Raw genomic sequence first — 26,783 nt, 5'->3', positions numbered from 1 at the left:
TTCTCTTCTGTATTTTTTAACATAGCTTTCATCTTTACATATTTCTTAGAGGAATATTTTGGATGGAATTTTCATTTCATTTAGGTATTTTGACATTTTTGCCCTAAGTTAGAATAAAGTCCTATATATATACATGCATATACACATATGCCTTTATGTTTATCTATATAGTATTTGTGTATACTAAAACAATAAAAATGAATTGAATATTCCTTGCCCATTTCTTAAGTTTGTCCAAAGTTTTGCTATGACAATTTGCAACAAAAACTAACTTTAAAAAATTGTACCAAACACAAATATCCAAAAATTTTCCATAAACACTCATGAAAATTAGTTCAAAGTGGAAATTCACAATATTCAGACAACAAGAATGCTCCCTGTTGTACAATATCAGTGTTGGAACATTCCTGGCTCACTCAAGACTGTTTAGAAATAAGGGGGAAAAAAAAAGTGACTTCTTAACTTCTCTCTATTCAGACATTTGATAGCCTTCTCAACCTTTTCTATACAGCTGTCTTCTAGAAGATATTTCTCTGTTTTGCCAGTTTGATATTACAATATCACTTGATAATAAAGGTAATTTCTTTTCCCAATTTCTCTACACATTCTCAGTTAACTCTCCTTGGATGTTTAATTTAAGTATATGTTCCAGTATTCAGCTTGGTTTAAGTTCCTCAAAATTCAGTGGTAGCTATTCATAAATTATATTATTTAACAAAAGATTATTTTCTAAGCACCTTTTCAGATTCTCAAAAAGTTTCAGCTTCTTCTAAGACTATCATGCAACCACCTCTGTGTTTGGGAATGGGACAATGAGCTTGAACAACACCTCATGTTAGATTAAGTTTGCAAATGTACCTAATAGGCTGATAACTAATCCTAGCTGCCTATGTGACTTCTGCTTTGCAGCTGCCCTGCAGGCAAAGGCTCCCCATCCTACATGGCCGCTGTGCAGCATCGCAGGTGCTCACCTCTGAATGGAGCGACAACACAGTCTGCCCACCCAGAAGGTCTGTCTGGCTCCTTGCAGTAAATCACAACAGCACAGGCTGTATTTGAGATCAAGCCCAGATGTCAAATCCAGTGAAATTATTGGGGACTTTGTGTTTGTCTCAATAGTCTTTGGATCACAGGGGATACGGCTCACACCCATGCACTCACAGCCTCCAACAAGATGTGTACAAGTAAAAGGAAGCCAAAACTAAACATTGCCTCAGGTTCTCATCATTTTCTTTAAGTACCTATTTCTACTTTGAAAAATGTGTTGCTTTATACGTTGCTCATTAGCTCCTTTTGAAGAATTAGCTGTTATTACTAGCCTTCAAATTAGGAAAACAAACTGACCTTGCTTTCCTTAGTGCCTTTAAACATCCCAGTCAGTTATATCTGAGCTCACAAATTTGTAGAAATTCATGTTCTAAGATATGGCCCTTCTAATAAACCTGTTCAAATGGATATAGAAGGGAAGAGTGGCATGTGTTTGTCTTGGAAAGGGAATTTTACATTTGTAATTATTGCTTGTAGAAATCAATCTTGTTTATAAAAACCAATCTTCTGTTGATTATTGTTGTGGTTTTGTTTAGTGAGGGGGGCCTAAGGTGGTAGCTTCTGCAGGAAACTGCTAGAAGTCGCTCCTCGTTGTTCAGGGGACTCAGCTGGGCCTAGGGCGGACCTGCTGCTGGCCAAGGCCGAGCCGATTGGGACCAGAATGTCCCGTGATAACGCCTCTGCAATAACGTATTTAAGAAGGGGAAAACAGAAAAAAAAAGAAGAGAAGATATGAAGAAGCTGAGTGGGGGCAGAGGCGCAGAGGGGGAGGCGCAGGCCTCATGGGCCTTGCAGGCCTCACCCTCTGGCCTCTCGCCAGGCAGCCGACTGGGCCCGACTCGGTCCAGCCCAGCTGCAAGAAGTGGAGAGGAGATGAGCTGGATGATGGGAAGAGATTCTGAGAGGCGTCTGCCAGCCTGTTGTGAAGAACTTTTCTTGTGAGAGGAACGGCTGCAGATGCCAAGGTCAGTGAAGAAGGAGGGGGAGGAGTAATGCAGCTCCTGGCCAGAATTCCCCTGCAGCCTGCAGTGACAACCATGGTGGAGCAGGTTGTCCCCCTGCAGCCCATGGAGGTCCACGGAGGAGCAGAGATCAACTTGGAGCCCGTGAAGGACCCCGTACCGGGGGAGGTGGATGCCTGAAGGTGGCTGTGGTCCATGGAAGGCCCGCTGGGGCAGCCATTCTGGAGAGACTGAACTCTGTGGAAGAGATGACCCACACCAGAGCAGTTCCACGAAGGACTGTGGTGTATGGGTGGGACCCCACAACAGAGCAGGGGAGGAATGTGAGGAGTTCTTCCCCCGACCATGAAGGAGCAGTGTGAAACAACGCGTGATGAACTGACCACAACCCCCATTCCCTCTTCCCCCATGCCACTCGGGAGGGGAAGGTAGTAGAGATAATGTTAAGCTTGTTCTCTGTCTCATTCTCCTGCTGGTTTTAGTAATAAATGAATAGTTTTCCCCAAGTCGAGTCTGTTTTGCCCGTAACGGTAACTTTAAGGATTTCTCCCCATCCTTATCTCAAACCTCGAGCCGTTTTTCCTTGTATTATCTCCCCCTGTTCTCTCAGAGGGTGGGGGGAGTGAGAGAGAGAGACTGCGTAGTCTGGTCCCGATTGGGGCTGAACTATGACAATTATTATGCTTTTGATAATTTTAACAGCAATTTAGTTGCAAGGTACTACAATATAACACAAACCTTTGAAAGCTGTTTCTTAGGCTTGTTTAAAAGGAAAAAATAAAACAATTAATTGAAGCTCCAGGCACATCCTATCTAAAAAAGAACTCAGCTCAGCCCAGGGGGCTCACCCAAAGCAGAGAGGCTCTGTAGAGTTCAGAGGGGTGACCACATGAGAAACAGACTCTACCGACACTTCTATTCCAGGGGAGATCACCTGGACATGGTTATTTAGACGAGTTCACTTCCTCATCTGTGGTACAACCTGTGTGCATCCTCAGCAAGCCCAATTCTTCGGACAAGGTCAGGCAGCCTGTTCTCACAGCTTCCATGAGAACTATGGTCTCTGTCTACCTTCCCCAGTAGACGAGTGTGAAAAGGCTTACTCAACTGGGTAAATGTCAGGCTTAAGCTCAAAAACTTCTCTAGTCTTGCTTGTGCAACTAAAAAAAAAAAAAGAGTAAATTTAATGTTTTAGGAATTTCAGAGTAGGATACTGTCACATCAACACAAAGCTCTTTGCAAAGCCTCACCTGTGTTGCAGAAAAATGCAAACAAACCAAAAGCCAGAAAAAAGGTTTTATTTCAAGGATCACTGAACTGTTTGAGTGACCCGAGGTATTTTTTTTATTTTCTAAACTTGGTGCTGGTTGTACTTTACGTGACAACCAGTCTTTCTTCACAAAGAGTTCGATTTCATAGAGTTCCTACTTCTGAAATTAATCTGCTGTGTGTGCCTTGCTGGGGTTGCGCTGAACTGTCACTTGCATATTCCATTTCTCTTTCCATTATGAAAGTCACAGACACTAGTTGTATCGGTTTGCTGACCACAAGCTGTCATTTTTCCCCCTGGATTTACAGAGTATGAAAAAAAAAGGCAAATCTGTAAATAAAATAAATGCTGCAAATCAGTATGCTAGAGCACTAAGAGGCTGTAAGCATATAAGAATATCTTGATAGAGAGTAGGAAACATCTAGGATGAGACCTTCAGAGTTAGTAGAATACATTGCCCTATTTGATGAACTTACTGTGGCCAGCTGAAGAGCAATTTGAAGTCACTGACTGACTCCAGGCAATAAAAAAGAAGGGAAAAAGTTACCTTAATGGGGATTTGATGTCTCTTTCATTTTCTGCATATTGATTAGAGGCTGCTGTTAATACAAATACAGACTGCATTTCTCAGTAAGGACTCTTTGGTGTTTTTCACTTCCCTAAAGCTGCAGTCTACAGCTGGTGTGCAGTTTCACAGTCCTTTGGACAGTAATGTGGCAGCAGAATCATCACTATTACTCATTTGGTATTAACCAGAGCAGAAAAATAAAAAAATAAAATAAACCAAAACAAAACAAACAAAGGGATCTACATGGAGATTTTTAGAATTATCCCAGTAAAATTCTTAACATTATCATGCTACGGTGACTTGAAGTGGATAATATTTTTCTGAGGCTTCACTGTGGAAATTTAAAGTGAGTGGGTAATACTCCTCTGCTAAGGCTGCGATATGGTACAACCGAGATGATTCAGCACTCACATCAGCACACCAGTGCTTGAGTGTCACTCTGACGTTCTCTTAATATCTTTCTGTCATTATAAATAAGATTTTGGTCTTTGAATTTTACAAGTCCTAGGTGGATTCCCAGCAGCCACAGAATTAGCTCTGCTTATTGAATTCAGCGGAAACACAGCACTGCAGCTGCTAAGGGTCTACTCCAAAGTATATTGTAAAAAAAAAGTTAATGTCAGCTTGATTTAAAACTGTCACCTCAAAGCTTTAAAGCCTGACAGTACTTCTAGCCATTTGTAACTAGTCACACAACGTGTCTGACATGGAGATTTGAGATGAAAGAAGGAGGAGTGAAAGATTAGTACCAGACACCTTTCTGGGAATGCTGATTTATGGAAATATAAAAAATAACTGATTTATCTTAATGGTTCTTTCTTTTTTTTTCACTGCAGAGTTTAAATAATGGTCATTTGTACAGTGCATCAAGTGCCTGCTTTAGAATTACCAGTGGTGCCAGACTGATGTGCAGGACACCAAAGGTGAGGCTGTTTGTCGAGCAGTGTGTAGCAGCACAGTAAAACAACATGCTGCTGGCTGTTGTGCAGGCTGGATGCTCGTACAGGATGTGTGAGTTAAAAACACAGCCAGGCAGGTTTATGGAAGAAAAATCCGTAGAGGGCTGTGGAAGTGCAGAAGCCATAATTCAAAGGAGGCTGCAAGCTTATCCTGCGCAATTACAGCAACATTGCTCTCCCTCTCTCGTGCCGTCCTTGGGCACCCAGCGTGGGCACGGCCGGAGAGAAGACGGGCGGGCAGACGGTTCTATGGTCTGTCACACTTCTGACATTTTTGTGGCAGTGAAGCAGCTCTAAAAATGTTCTTATACTCATATGGGTACAGATGTGTCTCGCCATCTCCCAGTTTCTAATTGTCATTTAAGACTTAGACGTCCGAACTTTGCACTATTCTAGTTTACTGGAGTCCCACTGATGAGTGTTTACAGCCCATCAAACATCATAGGTGCTACCAGAAAGCATCTTTTTCAAAATGTTTGTTTCTCATTTATATAAACAGTTATGAAACAAAACAACTCATAGGAGAATCAGAAGTTTGTTATAAAGTAGAGCTCATTACATCCACAACAATCTCAAATGCATTCTTGCAATTGACACTTCATTGGTTTTTCTGCCTGGATCTTTTGGAAGCCACATGAATTTCTGGACCATGAACTAGAAAATATAGATTAAAAGATTATGATTAATATCTACTTCTATAAGCTTCTTAGCATCATATGATAGAGGAGACCAACCATGAAACAAACAAAAAAAAATGTTCTTCTGCTAAGCTGTCAGGCTGAAACTTTAGCTACCCTAATAGAATATGTTTGGGTTTTCATCTGCAATGGTAAAGAAATATCTAAGTAAATGCTGATGTTTCATCACTGAAAATAAATGAAATTGTTATCACAATATTTTGAAATGCTTTCCAGCCTCAATGGGGGATTAATGTATTTACAGCACTCTGAAATTATGTTTCAAGCACAAAAGCCGCAACTTACTCACAATAAATTCCCAAAGTAATGAACTGCAATTTTGTCCAGTTAGAAAATAGTATTAGAGGAAAGTGAGTGATTTTCAGTGACCTTAAAGACAAGCATGCCTTTCATACTCTTAAAGACAGAAGTAATATTTTTTCAACAAAATTTCAAATAAAATATTAACTTTATAATGTAGTTCCTTTAGGTTAAATTAGATACAGGAGTACAATAACAGTCTCATTAGAAGTGTGAAAGGATGTATACATGAGGAACGAAAGGTCTGTGAGTCCGTCTGCAGTTTAAGTGCTGTAATACAAATCCACATGACTGATAATGTTAATGCTATGTAGGCATATACAGATGGGAATTTAGCTATATGGAACTAAATATTTAAGATAAAATGCCTTGCTTGATAATATAATTGTTACTAAAGAGACATAGATACATAACTTTCCAAAAACTGGAATACAGTCTAAGTAAAGAAACATAACTATCTTTGATGGAAATTCTCTGAACAAAACTCTACCAGAAGCTATTTAAGAATATTTAACAAAAAAAAAAAAAAACAAACCTCTGCTTCCAATCACATCAGAAGCATTATAGGAATATTGATGTGACTGATGCTGGCTGACTATAATCTGTGTAAATTCAGATGCACAGCTGTATATCCAAATATAAAGGTTTAGTATAGTGAAATAAGTTAGAGGAAGAATAATGATTTTTTTTCCTAAACAATCACAATTTGGGTTTAGAATTTTAGAAAAATTATATTTGGACTCTTCCTAGTTGGAATAACACAGTATTAATTAAACCACACAGACTGTGTGGTTTAAAGTACATTTAATGTCATACATGGCATTAAATCATGTAATACAGTTGACTGTTGTACTACAACGTGCAGTCAAATGGATGGCACTGTGGGGGCTGTCCACTTCTGAAACTTCTGTTGGGCTTCTGTCTGTGTGTCCAAAGACCAAAACCAACATTTAACAATGTGGGCATATCTGACCTGCTGAGGATAACACAGTCCACAGTCAGACCTGTGGAGCAGGACCAGGAACCGTGCCCAGTGATAACCCATGAATCTTTCTGTAAATTAATTCAATAAAAGTAAATTGCATTAAGACTTTCACTGCATTGCAAAGATGTTCAAAAAGAGTGTAACTTTTAAAGCTATTTTGAATTTTTTTAATTTCTTTTCTAAGAGCCACTGAAATTTGTTTTTTTAAAAAAAGTTTTAATTAAATAATTCAAACTGTGCTTTTGTGATTTTCATACCTTTCTGGTAAGAAGCAGTAGTATCAGACGGAACTGCTTAATTTAATGAGAATATCATCTCTTCTCGTTTTTTGCTTCAACATTTAATTGTTCCATGTCAGATAGAAAAAAAGTGTGGGACATCATTTAAATAATTTCTTAAACTTGTCTCTTCATTTGCATAACAGTGAAGCAATCAAATCAGTGGTGTGAGTATCATATCTACACACATTTAGTCAGAAAATTAGGGTACTATTTTTGTTCTGAAGGTTTGAATATAGCTAAAGTACCCTCAAATTGAAATGCATATAACATACTCATATATTTGCTTACATTTTTTTTTTTCATCCTTGTATGTATTTTTTTTTCCTCACTAAAACACCACCTTGCTCGCTGAGCTGACGAAGGCCTCACACAGAGGTGAACAGCATCCAAGAATTGTCAAGCTCAACCCAGGAGAATACGGGAGTGGTCTGCAAACAGGAATGGTTTTTCGATGGCTGATTTTCTCCTCTGGTACAAGAGCAGCTTCATAACTGCAGAAAGGAGCAAAGTCTTTCTACCAGAACAGTACCCTCTGCCAGAATGGAGCTGGCAGAAAATCAGATATTTTACGTGGCAGTATTCCATAAAATATTCCGGCACCATGACTTTGATCGTGGTTGATAAGCAGTTGGTGCTGTGGCAGCGCTTGAGCTCTGCTGCCGGTTTCACAGTGCTGCAGAGATGGGTCCTTTTCCTTTCTCTTTGCTCTTCTATAATCTGGTTAAATGATGGATGACTGGGATCAAAACTGCCCATAAGTTTAGAAATTTCGAGTAGGGGCATCCTAGAAACAGACTGAAGGGTTAGAGGCAACTTTTTCTCTGGATTCATTTTCTCTTTGAGGACTTCAGCACTTTCCTTCCATTAATTCCTTCTACAGAAATCAAAGCACTTCCCAAAGGGGTCAGTGTCACTTTTTCCACTTCACACATGTGTAGCTTAACAGTATCAGATTTAAAGGTGAAAGAATGAGATGGTTGATTTGCAGCCATGCCTGTGATAATGGTTGTGAAGGCTTTATCTTACGTAACACAGCTGTTTGTTTCTCGCTGCCTATCTACGGGCCTGGCTTACAGCATGTGGATCCATGAATGACAAGTTGAACAGGTCGAATCTGGTGTCTGGCAGATGGCAGAATATTTTTTGTGCTTTATTTTCTTCCTCCTGACCTGTAGCTGGAAGAGGTATTTTATTCCAAAATCTGTGGCAGCACTGTAACAGGTTCATCTCCTGATGCTTCATCAAAAGCCTCTTCCACATTCTTATTGATGTTGACCTGATAGATTTAAGCAGGATTTCAGGATTTCATTAATCACACATAGCAGTGATTTTGCCGCAGGCAAGGAGCTTTAACAATGTGATTGGGTATCCTGGAGTTTTCTCTGTGGTGTATAGAACAGATTGGCACAGACAGACCTTGCCAGGAGAGATTTCTTGTTAGGGGACAGCAATGCTCTGCATTTCTTACACCATTACACCAGTGGATATGGTGTCTCCAGCGCCTAAACAGAGCTGTTACCAGCTCCAGGAGATGGTGGTCTCAGGCTTGAAGCCACAAATGAGAGCTGGAATCCCGGGAGATACTGGCACAGCAAAACTCAATGAAGTCCTGTTTCCTCATTTATTTCAGAGCTGACTTTTGCAGACAGCCAAAGGAAAAATATAGAATGAGATTTTATCATGAATTAGACATTAATTAGCCATTTTGATATAGTTCTGTCAATGGCAAGGACTGGAAGGCTAACAGACTGACTACGAATAGGTTGAAAATCAATTTCTCAGCCCTGGTTAGTGAAAGAAAGACTGCAGCCTTTGGATGCTCCAGTAGAGAAATTCTAGAGCCTTTTACTCCCCATCGCTAGCAAAAGCAAAACCAGGGAAGATCATAGGTGACGGTTTCAGTTTGGATCTCAGCTTCCTAAGGTGGACATCATTCTGATGATGGACCACCTGGGTTTTTGCTTCAGTGTTCTAAGGCCAAGGCCAGAATTGCTATGAGCAGAAAAAGTGGAAGTCAACAGCCTCAGTGACTCCACTTGTAAAAATTAACTCCTCAGATACAGATCCACATCCTATCACTTGACTTCCCACATTAGCACAAATAAGATGACAGGGATGCATAGTTAACTGGATTGTTCTGCTTCCAGAGGATCAGACCTACCTGGCTGACAGCAGTGTCAAATTTGTCAGTCCAATAGCTCAAGTTACAGTAGAGCCATGCTGTTACTCACATTTTTGCTGAGTTCGCTTATCCGCGAATATCATGTGATTGGCTCTGCAATTAAACCATAGCTAATTCTTAGGCATCACTTTGGCTGTGAGGGGAGGACTCAGGGAAAGGTGAGTAATATAGTGCTAATCACAGGTACAAGGAAGACACTCAGGGGTTTTCATAAAGGGCATACATGGTTGCTTTTTTTTTTTTGTTCTTGAAGCACTTTTTCTCTCAGACTTGCAAGAAGGGCAAGAAACAGTAGTTCTCTCCTGGACTTCAGCATTTCGATAGACATTCTGCCACTCCCACAGACTGTATCTGCTTGGAGCTGTTTCAGAGGTTTGTTAATTTCCTAATTCCAGGAAAAAAAGAAAAACATTAGTTTTCTCTTCTGTCTCACAGATGACACATCTAAGTGTCTGAGCATACCCAAAAAACTCAAAAAAAAAGGGGAAAAAAAAAAAAGAAACATTGTCTTACTGTTAGAAACCTACCTCCTTCATGGCAGAGATGTGCTCCCATCAAACCAAGGTGGGACCTGAGGCTGGTACTATGACACTGAGACCACACACAGATGTGACGCTGTGATAACAAAGACGCAGACCTCATTAGCCTTAACTTTGCATCCAACACCCTTTTTGTCCTGAAAGACTAACAGAAGTATTCAACACAAGACTTGCTTTACTTTAAGGTTATTCATTTGGGTTTTTTGCTAGGTCATTAGGAAGGTAAATATGGCTGCTAAAGTGAATGTTTATGACTTCCTGATTTTTTAAATCCCTTGGCAGCTCTGCTAAAATGACTGATTTCAAATCCTTGTGAAGCAGCTGAGTTATCTTCTTATCTTCTGTATCTGACCAGTGCAACTCTGTGCTGGTACTGTCAACCCGTGCTGCTAGGAGGTCGTCTGTCGTTATCTGTCTACGCTTTGGGGCACATGGGCGTCTGCGGCGGCCTGTCAGAGCTTGACGGGACAGCCAATACTTGAATTATTTTGTCTACCTCTTTTACAGACACGAGAGGACACGCTGTTTCTAAATTAGACTCACTCATTTGCTACGAAACACTGCTGGAGCAAGACCTCTGCTTCATTTTTTCTGACACTTCTATTACCAGCTGAATAGCTGAGCAGATATGAGTGCATGGAGAAGAGATCATGCCAGTCACACAACAGTGGACTCAGAGGGACCAATTAACTCCTAAAAATCACCTGGTAATTTTGTATTTCTTCTTCGAACATTGTGGGCCGAAACACTCCTAATTTTAACAGCTGTAATAATTTTCAACTCCGAAATGCAAAGAGTGGGAATGCAAAAAGGATCAACAATTAATATCAGTTTGTATATCTTTGCTGCTTAGGAGAAACTCTTTTCTGTCTGAGAAAAATCCAAAGAAGCCTGCAGCTGCAGGGGCTGACAGGCTGGTAAAAAAATGAGAAATAAAGACTAAAAGGAGATGCTGGTGAACCTGAAAATAATCTTCTTGAAATCATTTGAGTAGCGGCCAACAAGGGCCACAGGGCCATCAAGGAGACAAAACACAATGGCTGTTACACAGTATTGAGCTGAAATGTGAGCTCCTGAGACACTTTGCAATAACAAAAGATCATCAAGTTTCATTCATGGCTGAGAGCAGAAAGGTGATGGAGACCACCAGCTGCTTTGAAAATGCTGAGTGAACCCTGATCGGGGAGGCCAGCTCTAGGAACCTCTTCTTTTCAAGTTGAAGCCCACATACACAGACAATAATCATAGAATCATAGAATGGTTAGAGTTGGAAGGGACCTTCAAAGGTCATCTGGTCCAACCCCCCTGCAAGGAGCAGGGACATCCCCGACTAGATCAGGTTGCTCAGAGCCTCATCCAGCCCGGCATTGAACGTTTCCAGGGATGGGGTTTCCACCACTTCTCTGGGCAACCTGTTCCAGTGTTCTACCACCCTCATTGTAAAAATTTTTTTTCCTAACATCTAATCTAAATCTACCTCCCTCTGTGAACTAGGACAGTTTCCAAACTGGCATTTCGTTAAAACAGCTAATACTGATTTATGACGACATACTGTACTACGTAGTGTTTTTCAAGTTCCATAACAACCCTCTCTGATTTTAACTCCGTCTCACATCTAGCCTTCCACAGTAAGGCTGTAACAACCAATGGGAACTGAAATAGAGGAGCAGGAACTTTCAAAGTGAGGTACTGGGTTGTCACCGCCTTTGTGTAGGTTGTGATACAAGGAGCAGTCACAGCCTTTCTATGAGCCATTTTGTACTGTGTAGTCCATTTAGGCTGAAAAACTCTGAACAATAAGATGTGATAAATGAAAAGGAACTGGAATATTTTTAATAGGATTTTTCAACTGTATCATCATTTCTTCATTTTTAAAATTGTACTATTTAATTCTCTGCTTTTCAGTGCAGAAACTCCCTACAATGACTTTCCACAGTTCACAGGAGCTAAACTGTGTGTGGCCCCGTAAAGCTGGCCCAATTCTGCTGCAGCAGAGCCTCTCACAATAGAGAATGAGATAGGAATATTTGAAACAGGCTTTGGCAAAATTGAAAATTAACAAATCAAAATTCCCTTCTTTATCTCAATAATGCACTTCTGCTAGAATCCCACTTACTAAATGGGCCTATTTTTGTACTATTTTCTCAGGTACAGCTAACAGCATGAGCAAATCTGTGCTATTTGCAATAACATCTCATAATCCAATGTACTACATGTTTGGATGATATCAGCACAATCCTGGTCTTCTTAATGATATTTACAAGCCTTAGGAAGTGCTTTTGGGGTGTCTGAATTTCTGATTTTGCTTTGACTTTTAACAAAAAAAAACCCAAAGGATTTATGTGTTCAAATTCATCTGTCCAGGAGAATTTGTCACAGGTTAACCAGGAGAAGACTAGTGAGATAAGTCTGGCTGTGGCGAGTAGGGTATTCAGTGGAAAAAAAGAACAAGGAAATTCCATTAGAACTGTAATTCTATTGTTCCATGTGCATTGAATTTATAGTGAGATGAGCATTTTCCACTCCACAAGGAGAATCGTCAAGCCAAAAAATAAAGAAACAGATATCATCAGGATTTACAAAGTATCTACTTGCAGTCTTCCAAACTACTTACACTTGCTTTCAAACATATATGCACATTATGACCCTCTACAGTGAATCTTAGCATGAAGATAAGTTTTGACACCTCTGGGTAGGAAATATTTTACCCTCGCTTTCTTATTTATTCTTCAAGAACAAGCAGAATATGCTAGACCTTTGAGATGTTCAATCTCGCTCAAGAAATAACGAGTAATTATGAGGTTTTTTAATGCAGCTCTCTGGAAAAGCAAGACTAATAGTACTACTTCGAAACACTCTCAGGAGAAGCTCTTGATCCTCCATCATCTGCAGTTTTGTCATAGCAGTAGGTGTCAGGGATCACATCAGTCACTCTGGCTTCTCTCTAAAGACCGAAACCACCCAGGGTAGCACGGGGTATATTTGAAATAACACTTGTTGCTGTGCTTTAAAAGATGACATCACAGTCTTACAAATGGTGCAGACCATCAGAGAGTGGGCCATGAGCAGCCACATAGAGAAAAAGAAGCAATTATAGAGGTAATAATGGCAACCCATTTAGGCACTAACTTCTCATTATTCTAGTCTTATTTTCTCAGAGGATTAGTATCTCTTTGATCAAAGAACATGGAAGTAGCACAAGAACATGGATCCTGCCAAGATACCCATGAACAAATCACTAATAACTTTGGAAACTGTCAGTTGCAAGTGATTTCATAGGCACATCTTGAACAATCCTAATGCATAAGCCCTGGCTGCATCAGACAAGTTCGGTGGCCAAGACACATGAGCTAGAAGAGGCTTTATAGCAAATGTGACATTCAGCTCTGGCTCAATGCAGGAATCACTTTTATGTTTCTGTATCATAACTGGAAGTGACTGGATGGTGCATGTACAAACATTTCTTTCTGTGGTTTTGTGAAGAAGGTGATTTAATGGCTGAGCACCTCAGGTGATCTTGCAGCTGGCAGAATTGGTCTTGCTTCAGAACTCTTCAGTCTCACTGCCACAGAAGTCAGTAATGCATAAGCCATGGATGTAGACTGAACAACGAAAAACTAAGAATAGGTTTATGAGAAGACCATGTTACTACTGCAGTAGTTTGGGGTGGGGAAGTTAATTTACTGTTGTTTGTTTATAATTAAAAAAAAAAAAAAAAGGATCAAGGGTGACCTTGGGCAAGGATAGAAGATACCCTACTCACTGTACACAGATTTTCAAGCACAGTGCCTTCCATTCTGAATTCAGTTTTTTGACTGAACTGTAATGTATGCAAGCAATGTTGTAGCATCAAAGACTAATGTGTACAGAAATGCTGAGGTTTCCCAAAAGAAATTATGTAAGGGCTTGGAACATGATGTAAATTCTTTTCTCCAAGGACAGTAATATTTGCTAAGGCCACTGAAGTTATCTCTGTACTTGTATGCTAACCATGCCTGGGGAAGTTTCTGGCTACAGAAGCTGTCTGGCATTGAACAGATCATGTCTACACTAGTAAACTTTCTCAACCTTCAAAGAAGGCAGCCATATACAAACCGGTTTGTGCAAATGGTCTTTTAAGAGTGTTCATGCTTGAACCAAGTCCAGGAATTATTTTAAAGACTGTTAGTTGTTGTGGGAAAAAATTATACCAGAGAACACTTTATGAATATACACAGTTATGTTCCTGCACCTCAGAAGCTTCTCTGGTCATTTTTCTAGTCTGGAGATAAACTTATCACATTATGGCATGGTTGTCTGCATTATGTTTTGGTAGAATAAACAAAGAGAGACTGAGGAACAGAAGAGAAGCATAGACTGAAGGCTGAAGAAGACAATCAAATTATAGAATTAGTACAATTTATTTTCTGAGGGAGGATTGTGTTTTCTCTCTCCTGAAGTCACTTCTACTACACTGGGAAGAAAGCTGAGATGTATGGAGACATTTCAGGCCTGGATATCTGAAGAATCACACATTAATAGCAGGTTTTCTAGAGTTACAGAAATGTTGTATATGAAATTTTGGGAGCTCAGATTTAAATAATAGGCTTACATCCAATTGTATGCCCTGGGTGCCTTTTCATAATCATCTTCAAAATGGTTCAAGATATTGTCTAGAATCACTGTTTAGATTATTGAATTTTTCCTTTATATTTATAGAATAAGTAGAAGGCAGAGGGAGAAACCTATCCCTAGCCCTTAACACTCATATAACTATAAAGATAAACCTTGCCCTAAATCCTAACCTTAACATTGACAGTAATGGCAACTATAACCCTAAACTCCAGCCCTAATCCTAACACTAATGGAAAAATATAACTCTAAGCCAAACTCTAAAACCCAGTCCTAAATGCCTAAACATTACCATACATCTTAACTCTAAACCTTTTATCTAACCCTAATCCTAGCCCTAAATATAACCTTTACCCTTATTCTGAACTCTAACCATAAGCCTGATCTTAATCCTAAAACATAGCCCTAACCCTAAATCTAAATGCTTATCCTAAGTATGAAAATTAAACTCTAACCCTAACCTTAAGTTCTAGCCCTAACACTCTTCACCTCTCTTTATAAAGCTCAGTTTGTATACAGCGGAATATCAGATTTTTTTTTTTTCACTGGTTCAGTTACAGCAGCTCCTTCTATTTAATGGAAAAATAGTTTGTCCTCAACTTTGTAAACTGTGCAGGATACTACAACTTACTCATAATTAATGTTGACTTCAAAGACCAGGTTTTCTAATATTTTAACTGTGCAACTTCCCACAAAGAACATTGCAGGTGCTGAATAATAAGCCAGAGGGGGTGAGCCCACACAGAATGTATTTTACCAAAGTGTCAGGTACAACATCAGGGTACTAAGCAAACTTCATAATTTTCACACAAGCATGACAGAAGTTTTACAGCAGAGGTAACATTAAATGATGTCATTTTATTTACAAAGCTTGAAAATATATTTATATTTTAAGTCACTACAATATCTTGAACTAAAAACAAGCTATTAAGTGTCTCTCATAGAGCAATAAATCTGCCTACTGAAAAAAAAATGCAATGGCTAAACCCCCAGTCTTGTCACATATATGTATGACTGTATTCACTACAAGATTTCTATTACTGCAGTGGAAATGTAAAATTAGGTCCTTCCTTTGGAATTCTCTCAGTGGATGCCACGGGAAAATGTGGTTAACCCTACTGCATCAAAGTTTTGAAACCTGACACTGACTAACACGGCTAGCTTCCTTTAAGACCTGACAATGCTCCACACGATCGTTAGGACAAACCTGTAAGAAACTTTCAGTGCTGTCCTTGTGTGCTGTAGACTAAGCACAGTGTTGTTCAGATAAAATTAAGGATGTGATGTAGAGGCTGGAGATTACTGCATTGGTTCTTTGGTCATAAGCGAACATCAGCCTAGATGACCTCATTAGCAAATTCTTCAGTATTTTTATGATGTTCAGCTTAGTTAATAGAACAGACTGTAAGAAAAGAACAATGCATACTATTCAGTATCTATCTGACAACCCAAAGCAAAGGATAGGGCCATTCCAGTGTCTTAAACAGCTATAATTTCTAAATTGTATTATTTTTTAACTACTGAGTGTGAAGACAGTATAGGCACAAACATTGATGTAAATGGCATGAATGTTTGTTGAAAAAGCTTAAGAAGTAGTTACATACATGTAAGGAAAGACAAAAGGGTAGATGCACCTTTTGCTCACCAATCAGTGAAAGAGAACGATGAACACCAAGCCCAGCATTTTCTCTTATCTGGTATGGCTTATTATTTCGTGGACTGAAACCCTTACGGTTTTGTTGACTGAAAAGTAGATGTCTATTTTAGAAAGTAATAGTACACATCAGAAAAATGAAAGCAAAAGATTGCTTTACTGTTTCCTGCTTGAAGGTTTTAAATGTGTCCTCAATTCAAGGAGGATGAATGTTAACTATCCAGATGATTTCTTCTGGACTGCTATAGTACTTCTGGTTATGAACTCACTGAAGACATTTGTTGGATCTAGGTTGAAGGAGGTAGTTCAATGTCTTTTAAATTATCTATAATGTACGTATTACTTTTCAGCTGTGATCTTGACAAGGGAAATATTATTATTTCCACGTTACAAGACACAGCAGTCGCTATGGAGAAGAGTTGCAAAACCAGTAATAGGATCTGGACTCCTGATAGTCTAGAGTGGTTGAGGCTGGAAGAGATCTCTGGAGGTCATCTGATCCAACCTTCCTCCTCAAGTAGGGAGACCTAGAGCCAATTGCCCAGGACTGTGTCCAGATGGCTTTTGAATATTGCCAAGGAGGGACATTCCACAACCTGTTCCAGTGCTTGGTTGCCCTCACAGTGAAAAAGTGTTTACAGATGTTGAAAGAACCTCCTGTGTTTCATTTTTTGCCCGTTGTCTCTTGCCTAGTCACTGGGCAACACTGAAAACAGACAAGCTCCATCTTCTTTGCACCCTCCCTTTGGTAATTGTATCCCAGGCTAACAAAGACTTCTTCCCAGGTCCCAGGCTGTTCGTGACAGAGCTGCTCAGTGGAGCTCCATGAAGGCAATGAAGCTGCAAAGTGTGTCACATGTCCCTGCACCGGAGAACATCTAATTAACTGATTTATCAGCTGAGAGAAATCATCATTTCTAGTAAAATAAATACGGGAAATATGCACCATCTGCCAGAACAGTCTCTTAGACTAGATCTAGAATTGCCCTTCAAATTTAATCAAGTGTTATAACTAATTGACAAATCTACCTGAAAATCTTGATAGATAAAACATTATTTTAGCTATTCCTATAGGCACATAAAAGGGGAAAATCTTAACATTTGAACACTCTCTACCTTTGTTTTGAGTAAGTAATTTGTTAATCTATAGTGATTGTTCATGATTTTTTTTAACTGTTGCCAGAAAAAGTGAAAGGCAAGTCAACTGGATTTTTTTATTCTGTCCTTTTCTACTCTTGTTTTCCTGTGCAATGCATGGGGGGGAAAAAAAAAAAGGGATACATATGGTGTAAAACGAAGGTTTGAGGAAATAATTTTTAAGATCAGGAAGAAACATTTCCTCTCTTTTAATAATGTAGTGAAGGCAACTAAAAAATATTTTATTTTTTAAAAATACATGATGTAGCCGGAAAAAAATGGGTTTCTAGTTCCTTGTTTGATAAAAAAGAAAAATAATCTGAAAGGGAAAATTGCGAGGAAGTGGGGCCACACTTTAAAAGACTGACAATATAGAGAAGGAAAAATGAAAATAAAGAAATGCAAGCAATGATTTTAAAATATCATTTTAAATAGTATACTTCATATGATTGAACATGTTGGCTATGAATTTGTTTCATATACACTACCATAAAACTGGCAGTGTTCTTTGTGTATTTTAACATACACTAAGCATATAGTTATGCCTTCCTTTTGTCCTGCTTTCTTTAAACAATCTTTCTTTTCAAGCAAAAATATGATAGCATACCCATGGGTTTCTAAAGAAATCTAGCATTCAGAGATATTTGCCTAAGAAAGATTATTAAAAATATTAATAAGTTTTATATTTTCCATGTCATGCTCCTATAACATGTATGATGTTAGATATCTCTCAGTGGAAAAGAATACCCTGGAGCTGCAAGTTCTTTAGACACTGCTGGCTTTTTTTTTCTTTTCTTCACATGAACAAATGATACATCACTAAACTCTTCTAATTTAAGCCAAAATTATGCAGTAAAGCCTAAACTGTACAATTAGTCCATTAGCATAAGAAGTGTGCGCAGGTTTATGTCATTTTTGAGTATAGGACTCTCTATTGTGTTGAATTAATGCTGAGAATATCCTGCTTCAAGGTTTTGAGTGTTGCTGACTGGTGGGAAGAACAAGAGAAGCTCACAGAAGTGGACTGAGGCAAAGTGGTAACATGCACCGAAGACAGGTTAGGCTAAGTGCTTACTAAAGTGGAAGAATTTCACTTCAGTCAACATTGTTTCATCCTTTTTAATGAGTCAGAGAAATATTTTGAAGTTTTCTTCTGAAAGGAAATTACTTTATCATGGAATGAATAAACACCATACTTAATGGATTTTCAGCTCAGGCATTGGTTATTATTATATAATTGAAAGCCCCTTTTAGTCATTAAGTGAAATGTTCGACTTTTATTAGGAATATTAATTTAAAGAGAACAAATTTCACAGAAAATGCATCTAGAATTAGTGTTTTATGTACAACAGCAAACTATTTTCAGTAGCCACTCTTGAGGCACTCCTCCAATTTTTTCAACTTTTTTTTCCAGTCCTGGAGAAGAATGACATCTACCAAGTGCTTACCTCTTTGAGTCAAGTCTCTGTTGGTGCTAAGGTAACAGGATTAATGCTGGACAGAGTCATAGTTTCTATTCCCTTCCCTTCCCATCCCTTCCCTTTCTGCACCTTCCCTTCCTGCACCTTCCCTTCCCTTCCCGCACCTTCCCAAACCTTCCCTTCCCTTCCCGCACCTTCCCTTCCCTTCCCGCACCTTCCGGCACCTTCCCGCACCTTCCCACACCTTCCCTTCCCACATCTTCCCTTCCCTTCCTGGACGTTCCCTTCCCTTCCCTTCCTGCATCTTCCCGCACCTTCCCTTCCCTTCCTTCTAAACCTTGCTCCCTCCAAGGACTTCACTATATGTCAGAGTATTTTGTGTACTGCAAGGTTCTTGAAGTAACAGCAGTTTCTCATGTCTTTGAACTTGGTCATTATACCCTTACAGCATCGACATAGTAATAGAAAATCTTTGCTTCTAGATACTGTTTAGTTTTAGTGGACCAAATATCTGTTAAGAGGGCAAAATAACAATGAAAATAAAGACTTTATCTGTAGAAAATAGTTCCCTAAGTGCTTTTGCACTTTTCCTTTCTGATTCTCAATATTTTCTTTCTTATTCCTTTTTTTCCCTTACCCGTGTTAACACTTCCTCATACACAGACTTTTAGTTTGATGGCAATGTAAAATTTTATGAAATAATTAGGAGACCTGAGCTGCTGTAGTCAAATACCTTAACAATTTAATTGGAGGGCACTCTCAGAGTAGCGATATAAAAGGATTTCAGGTAAAATGTACTTTATATCATAAGTTTACTCACCAGTGTTGCTTCAATTCACTGGTTTGTTGTAGACTTTAAAACAGAGTCAGACCAGTAATCTATGAATGCGATAGAGCAGATCAAGAGAGACCAAATTAATAAGTCGTCTTCTTTCCCATGAGCTCACAGGACTAGGTGCTTGCCAGCTTGAGTAGGATTAGGTCTTCAGGTGTCTACTATCTTCTTTCTAATATTGACTTTAATATTGATCCTTAACAGGGAACAGATCTATGTTTTGTCCAAAGTGTTCAGCAGCTCAAAGAGAAAAAATATCAAGTCTTACATATTTCTCCTCAAGTGCTAGTTGTTTACTCTTAGAAACTGAAAAGCCTCAGGATCAATGAATTCAGTGGCAATATGAGCTGCTCACTGTTCGTCTGCAAATGGCATGGATGTGCTACGCAAAAGCCCCCAGGTTTTTGCTGGCACTGTGAAGAAAATCAAAGAATAAGAAAAAAAAAATGATTGTAGTAAGGAAAGTAATAAAATATTGAAGGACGGGGATCAATTCTTATGATCTGGGTTTTATTTCTTTTACTGCCAGTGTATTTACACTATCTAAGTTGTGGGTTTGTAGTTCTTTATATGGTGATATTTATAAGATTGTTCATAGAAAATCATTAGTAAAGGAAATTTATTGTGCAAAAGTAATAATTTAACTGCCAACTACATGGGTTTTTTTCCTGTGAGCTATTTATTTGTCTTAACATCACGGTATTATAATTTGCCTTGCTTGAAGCAGTGTCGTGTATGATCAGGTGTCTCTACAAAGGTAGATTCTGTATTTGTTTCATGGAGACATTTTATGTATTATGTTGAGGAATTTTTTTGACAAATATTTCATAAAGCTGTCAGTAAAAATGTACTGACATATACAATAAGAACAAACAGGTCTGTGATAACTCACTAATATATGCATGAGACTGCAAAGCAAAACTTTCCACCTTTAAGACAAATCTCTCTGAATGCCACCAATGCAAAATAGTTGCAGCAGGTGGCAAATTACTACACCATCACCATCCCTGAGGGCAGTGAAGATGAAGGGAGCCCTCTGTGTTTTTCCAGGAGTTCACAGTGATGGAATCACCCAAGTGAGATATTTGTATTAAATATCCTGTTTGTTAATAGTATCTCTAAAACTCCTTGTATGAGTTGCTCAACAGTTAATAACGATCTTTCTAATACTTTTATGCAACATACATAATATATATAGCTGTGCATACAAAAAGACATCTTTATTCTAGACTGGAGACACTGCGTTTGCGCTGCTCAATCCATCAAGAAATCTATTGATATGGATTCTTTCCCAAAGAGGAGAAAGGCTTCTCCTGTCTCTCTAAACTGACTTTCTGAATAACAGAGGTTATGAGATTTTATGAAGTAGTTCCTATGTCACAACATAAAATTAGGTTGCAAAAGGCTGGATAGTCAGTTAGATTTAATTCAGGAAAAAAAAGTCAACTATGTGGCGTAGAGTTGCTCCTCCAAGAGGCCGCTCTTGAATAAATGGTACATTGTTCAAGTACTAAATCATCTTTAATATTTACATGACACACTTCACATTTATTCCAAGGATGTCAAGCTTCAGTTTTTATCTCTGTTAGAAGGACTCAGAAGATCCCTCTGATAAGTTTCAGTAACTTATTTTTTATGACTTGTGATCAGCTCCTCAAGTATTTAATTTTCAATATACCAAGATCTTGCAGATTTTTTCTAGTCTTTGAACTACTCTTGCAGCTTTTAACTACTTCTGCTTTTTATCCATTTCTTTGTATTTTCAGCCTTGGAATAGACAGTTTCTAGTAACGGCTATGGCTGCATCCAGGATACAGGCAGGGTTATTTTGCTACTCCTACTCAATTGTTTTTTTGTGCTTGTGCCACACACCCATGTTTTTCTTCTCACCACAAAGTCATCTTTGGAGACCATGTCCAAACTCACTGAGCACCAGGGAATTCCAGCTCTTTTCAGAGCTACGGATTCTCCATAGAGATTCCCTCTTGCTGAAGGCATGACCTCAACCCCTGCATCCTGCACACGATTGTTTTGTTGTTGTTATTATCTTTGCTGTCCTTCCGAAGCTACGTGGATTACCTCTTTCTCCCCCATGTTCAACATCTCCTGAGCCTTAATTTCACCTGCACACTGTAATTTCACATTTACCTCCTGTATTACATGAAGTATGGGTAAGTGCCAGTTCCTGTAGGATCCTGTTGGATATCTACCTGTTCATCCATTTACATTTGCAGTACAGGGCCATTATGTGAGCAGACAAATCTGCAAGCCCTAGATCAAGTGTACTGAGCTCTCAGAAAGAAAAATTGTGAATGGCCAACCATATTCAATGGTGAAGGTCTAACAACTGATAAGGACTGATAATGAAGACTGCCTGGCTACCACTAAAGAATCAGGCATGGTTATACATTAAATGGCTAAACTATTTTTTTTAAGAGTCTTAGGTCTCCTCCTGTCATCGTCTCCATATCCCTCTACCCAACAAAATGCAAGGCTGAAGTCTCATTTAGTTAAACAGAGGTGCTTAGACCAGAGTATAGACAAACACACTCACTGAGACTGCTCACCCATTTTGACACTGAGTGGAGTTAAATTTAGTGCTCTGACTTAAAGCTTTTTTTTCCCCCTCCCCTTTTTTTTCTGTTAGCTTTAGTTGCATTAGATCCTGGCAAAGGATATCTTTTTCTATAACACTAGGAGACATGGTGAAGTGGAGATGAAGAAGTGCTTCACTGATATGACATTATGACATTGCTACATTGCAGAATTGGTATATCATGTTGGTGAGACAACGTGTGAAGGGATAGTATGTCAATGTGTCAACTTCAGTTGAACTGTGAGAAGGGGTTTTGAAACTACAAGCTCAAAAACACAAGATTAATTTATATTTTTAAGCCTTGATTAAAAACTAAAGACATAGTACTTTATAAATATTCTTAAATTTAAAATTTAAATTAGGATTCTTCTGTGGGAATTTTTTTGTTTTATTTTGGTTTTTATTTACTATTTCTCTATGACAAAAGAATACAGAGGAAAGATCCTGTTAAAGCAGCAGGAAGATGATATCCAATTATTTTTCAATAACTGTAATTAACTAAAACATGTCTGTCAGCTCAGCAGTTTCTTAACCAAAGTTTGACTCCTTTGCAGTGGATCATAGTCACATGTAGTCAAAATTCAGATGATTCATGCACCTAGAGATCCCCAGAGAACTGCTGCGACATGTTTTACCCTGGTGAGATAAGAACAGTTGTCACAGCAGGAAAGGCTTTAGGAGTTTACTAGTAGGGCATGATGATAGAATCATAGAACGGTTTGGGTTGAAAGGGACCTTTAAAGGTCATCTAGTCCAACTCCCAAATCATGATGGTGATGATGCTGATAACAAAGAGGATTTTTTTTTCTGTTTTTCAAATTTGACTGGTTCAACCTCTTCTGTAAAGATCTATGCTGAAAAGGGACATTTCCCCTTGGATTTGATTATGTGTTGTCCATTGTGGCAAGGCAAGCAGAGCAAGAAGTCGTATCGAGACCAGCAGCAGTCGTGCTCCTGGTAACACAGCCTGAACTCCACTGTCGACAGAGACCATTTTCTCTGACCCAGAGCATGGAGATTTGCAGCTGGAGGAGCAGACACAGATAGCACTTTAGGAAGCGAATGTGAGACAGAAGAACAGGAGAAGTTAACCACCGTTTTGAGAAAACTCAGTGAGAGCTAGACCTGAAAACTCCAGTGAGCAAGCCCCCCTGCAGCTGATAGGTGCAGTATGTTTTGGGAAGATAATCCCTTGTGACAGTGTTAGTTACAGCCAGGGCCATCAGCTTCTTTTATATCTCCCTGGACACAATGAATGCAGTTCACAGATAAGTTTTTGGTAAGCTGGTGATGCTACACTGAAAGACTTTCTGCCTTATCTATTTTCAAAGACTTTACCTTACAGATATACATTATGAACTATTTTTTTCTTCTTTTTTTGGTGAGAAAAATAGATTTACACTGCAGGTTGCCACCCTGTTTTGAAAGCATTAATTATAATCAGAAAAACTCTCTCTGTTACCTGAGCTCAAGGATAAAGCTCTTTTACTCAGTGATATCATTAACCTTAGCCTCTCAAATGGAATACTGCCTGCACATGGCAGATCTCCACTTACTGCTAACAGAGTGCTGGCTTTCTGAGTATGTCAAGAGTAAAATTTTATTCACAAACACAGACATCATTACTGTCAGTAAAAGCTTTGCCATTGTACCTGAGATCAGAAATTAACTCGTCAAGAATAAGACCCACTAACCTGTTGCGTAAGCAGCATGAAAAAATTGAATGTTTTTCCTTTCCTTAAGAAAGCAGAAATTTTTCATTAGTTGTTATTAGTAGGAAAGATCAAGGGGTTATATTCTTCAGTCTTTTAAGCTCTCTGTAAACACATTGACCTCTGTGACACTGTACTTAGTGAAAAAGCAGGATGCATTCCTCCAGGATGATGATTTTAACTCTCATTAGGGTAACACAGCAGGAATCTACCTCCAGTTTTCAGTGATGTCCCTGTCCTACCTCTAAGCTGATCAGCAATTCACCTGTATAATATGTGTGCACTTTGAGACCAAAAAAAACACGTTTGCTTAATGATGTATACAGGCACATACATGAATGAATAGCTAAAAAATAAATTATCTGAGTAAGACTTACAGCCTTGGAGTCAAAACATAATGAGCATTGGAAGCTACAAATGTGATCCCAGCATGGTATCATCTTTGTGCAGTGAACATAGAGCACATACAATGCATCATTAAAAATATAAGTCAATGCATGTAGGGTAATTTTCCCATTTGCACTGCATCTATTGCAGCTATAAAAGTTGATTAAATTGTCCAGATAAAGCTTGTTTGTTTTTTGCTTTTTATTTATTTTAATTTTTTATCTGCAAGTTTGCAGGCTTCTCTTGCCAGCTAACCTACCCCGCACGCACCGGAGCCCCGCTCCGGGGAAAGCAGGGCATCACACGGATACCGTCAAGCCAAGCCTTCAATTTAATGCTGCGCAATACAGGGTTAAATACCCATACACCCGCTGTGCATGCGAATGCACCCGCCCCCCTGCACCCATAGAGCCATCCATGCCCGCCACGCACCTACCCCTACTCTCATGGACTTATCTGTGCCTACCACGTACGTGGACGCACCTGCCCACTGCACTCCTGGACTTATCCGTGCCCACCACGTACAGGGACACACCTAACCCCTGCACTGATGGATTCATCCGCGTCCAGAGCGTGAGTCGCCACGGACCGCCCCTCCAGCGTAGGTGCATCCCTTCTAACGTTACCCCACAATTCCCCCCCTCTATGCTAAATCACTCTAGTCTAATGGCTGGTACCCTGAGGCGGATGCCGCTATAACATAGTTGATTACAAATAGTCGCCTAGTAACCCCTCAATCATAGCATGCAAGAAAGGTAACAATAACAGAAACAAACAAAGCCTTATGAAAACAACTACTAGGATCGTCAAACCTATGGACACAATATTTCTTAGCCATCTAGGTAAACTGAGGAAGTCCGAAATCTACCCCCAGTCTTTTAGAGCCCTGACGTTGAATACTAACTGGGCAGCATGCACACGTGTCTTCTCCGAGGCCAAGGAAGCATTTTTGCTGAAGTCCAAACAGCAGTAGCTTAGGAGACCTAGGACTCCCTCCAAGTCACTGCAACCGATGCCAGGCCTCGCAAGGGCATAATCTAATGCCAGCTTCATTTGTGTCAGTGCTTCGTCGCGTTCTGAGTAAAGTTGATGTAGTTCATGAACCGCTCCCAGAAATTAGTCGTTATCACTGGCACTGGAAGACTCACAATCAGGATTAATCCCACTAGGATGAGCTGGAGAGTGCCACACTGCTCAGTTACCGTGCTGATCCTTCAGCCACAGCTGGGATCCATCGGATCCCCGCCCCTGTGGAGATACAAGCATACCCTCGTCCCCATGTTAGCAAATCAGCAGGGCCTTCCCAACGTGGGTCTTCTGGCAGGCGGTACCAGATCCCCGGGAGTGCCTTGCCCCCAAACAGCAGCTGACATGAGGAAAAATGATTTTGGATAGGGGAAACGGGTTAAGGGTCAGCAAAGGACATATGATTCAGTACCACAAGTACTTCACTGACCAAAACTCCTGGCGAACCCCTCTTTTCCCCCTCTCTCAAGCAGATTAGCTGTGCTTTCAGGGTTTTGTTCGTGTGTTCTACAATCACTTGCTTGGTGCTGTTCAGAGGAATGCCAAACGTATGGTGGACTCCCCACATCTGCAGGAAGTGGTGAGATATCTGTGACAGCCCACAGTCAGTCTCTATTTTCCGAGGTATCCTAGGTGAATAAAAGCCCAGCTCTGGTGCAGGATGGATTTTGTGTTATAGACGTCGTGAATGGACACACGAAGAGAGCTCGGGAGCAAGTGTCGATCGCAACATGAATGTATTTGAAACAGCCAAACAGCACATAGTCTGTGATATCTAGTTGTCATACCTGGTTCAGAGCATACCTCCAGGGTTAACGCCTGGGTAATATAAGGCCTGGTTCGGGTTAGGTGCTTGACATGCTGGACAGGTTGGCACTACAGCCCAATCCTGTGAGATGGGCAATCGGAACTGACGTCATATGGCGTGCGCGTTCTGATGTATTATTCTCTGTATCACTTTTATAGACAGGTGACCAAGCACGGAATGTTAATGATTATACCTAGTATGATGTCTAGTATCACAATTTTTAGCTACGGATAGCAACCACCTAGCTATGTCCTACACAAGCTAATAAGATTACTAATGACACCTTATATATATATATATAAAAAAAAAAAACAAACCCTAAATTTCACTATTTTCTACTAATTTTCTATTATGATATTCTCTATTACTACAAACATAATAACTTCAGTAACTTTCTTATCTACAAAGCCAGTGACTAATTTTTGCAGGCCTCTGTTGAAACAAGCCATAAATTCCATTAACAATGTCTTGTATTTAAAGTTCCCTTCTCATTCCATGGCTTTCTCCCAACGACTATGATTGTATACCCCTCCCAAGGTCAGTGTGTTTTCACTGACCTACATCTCCCCTTTTTTGTTTATGAGAAGAGGCTTGTTTCAACGCTTTATCTATTACAATCTGCACACATTTCATTACACATAAAATACAAATTAAAATACATATATAAAAGCATGAATGAGTAAAACATCTTAAGTCTATTTGTAATAAGCTTCTATCAATCTAACTTTTTTTATTTTTTTTATATTCATGCAGCAAAACTCATCAAAATCTTGACAATCATGACTTTGTTATCTACTCTGTTACC

Source organism: Chlamydotis macqueenii, chromosome Z, assembly GCF_036417535.1.
Source record: "Chlamydotis macqueenii isolate bChlMac1 chromosome Z, bChlMac1.mat, whole genome shotgun sequence".
NCBI lineage: Eukaryota > Metazoa > Chordata > Aves > Otidiformes > Otididae > Chlamydotis > Chlamydotis macqueenii.
The sequence above is the reverse complement of the archived record's forward strand: the minus strand, read 5'-3'. Positions refer to the sequence as shown.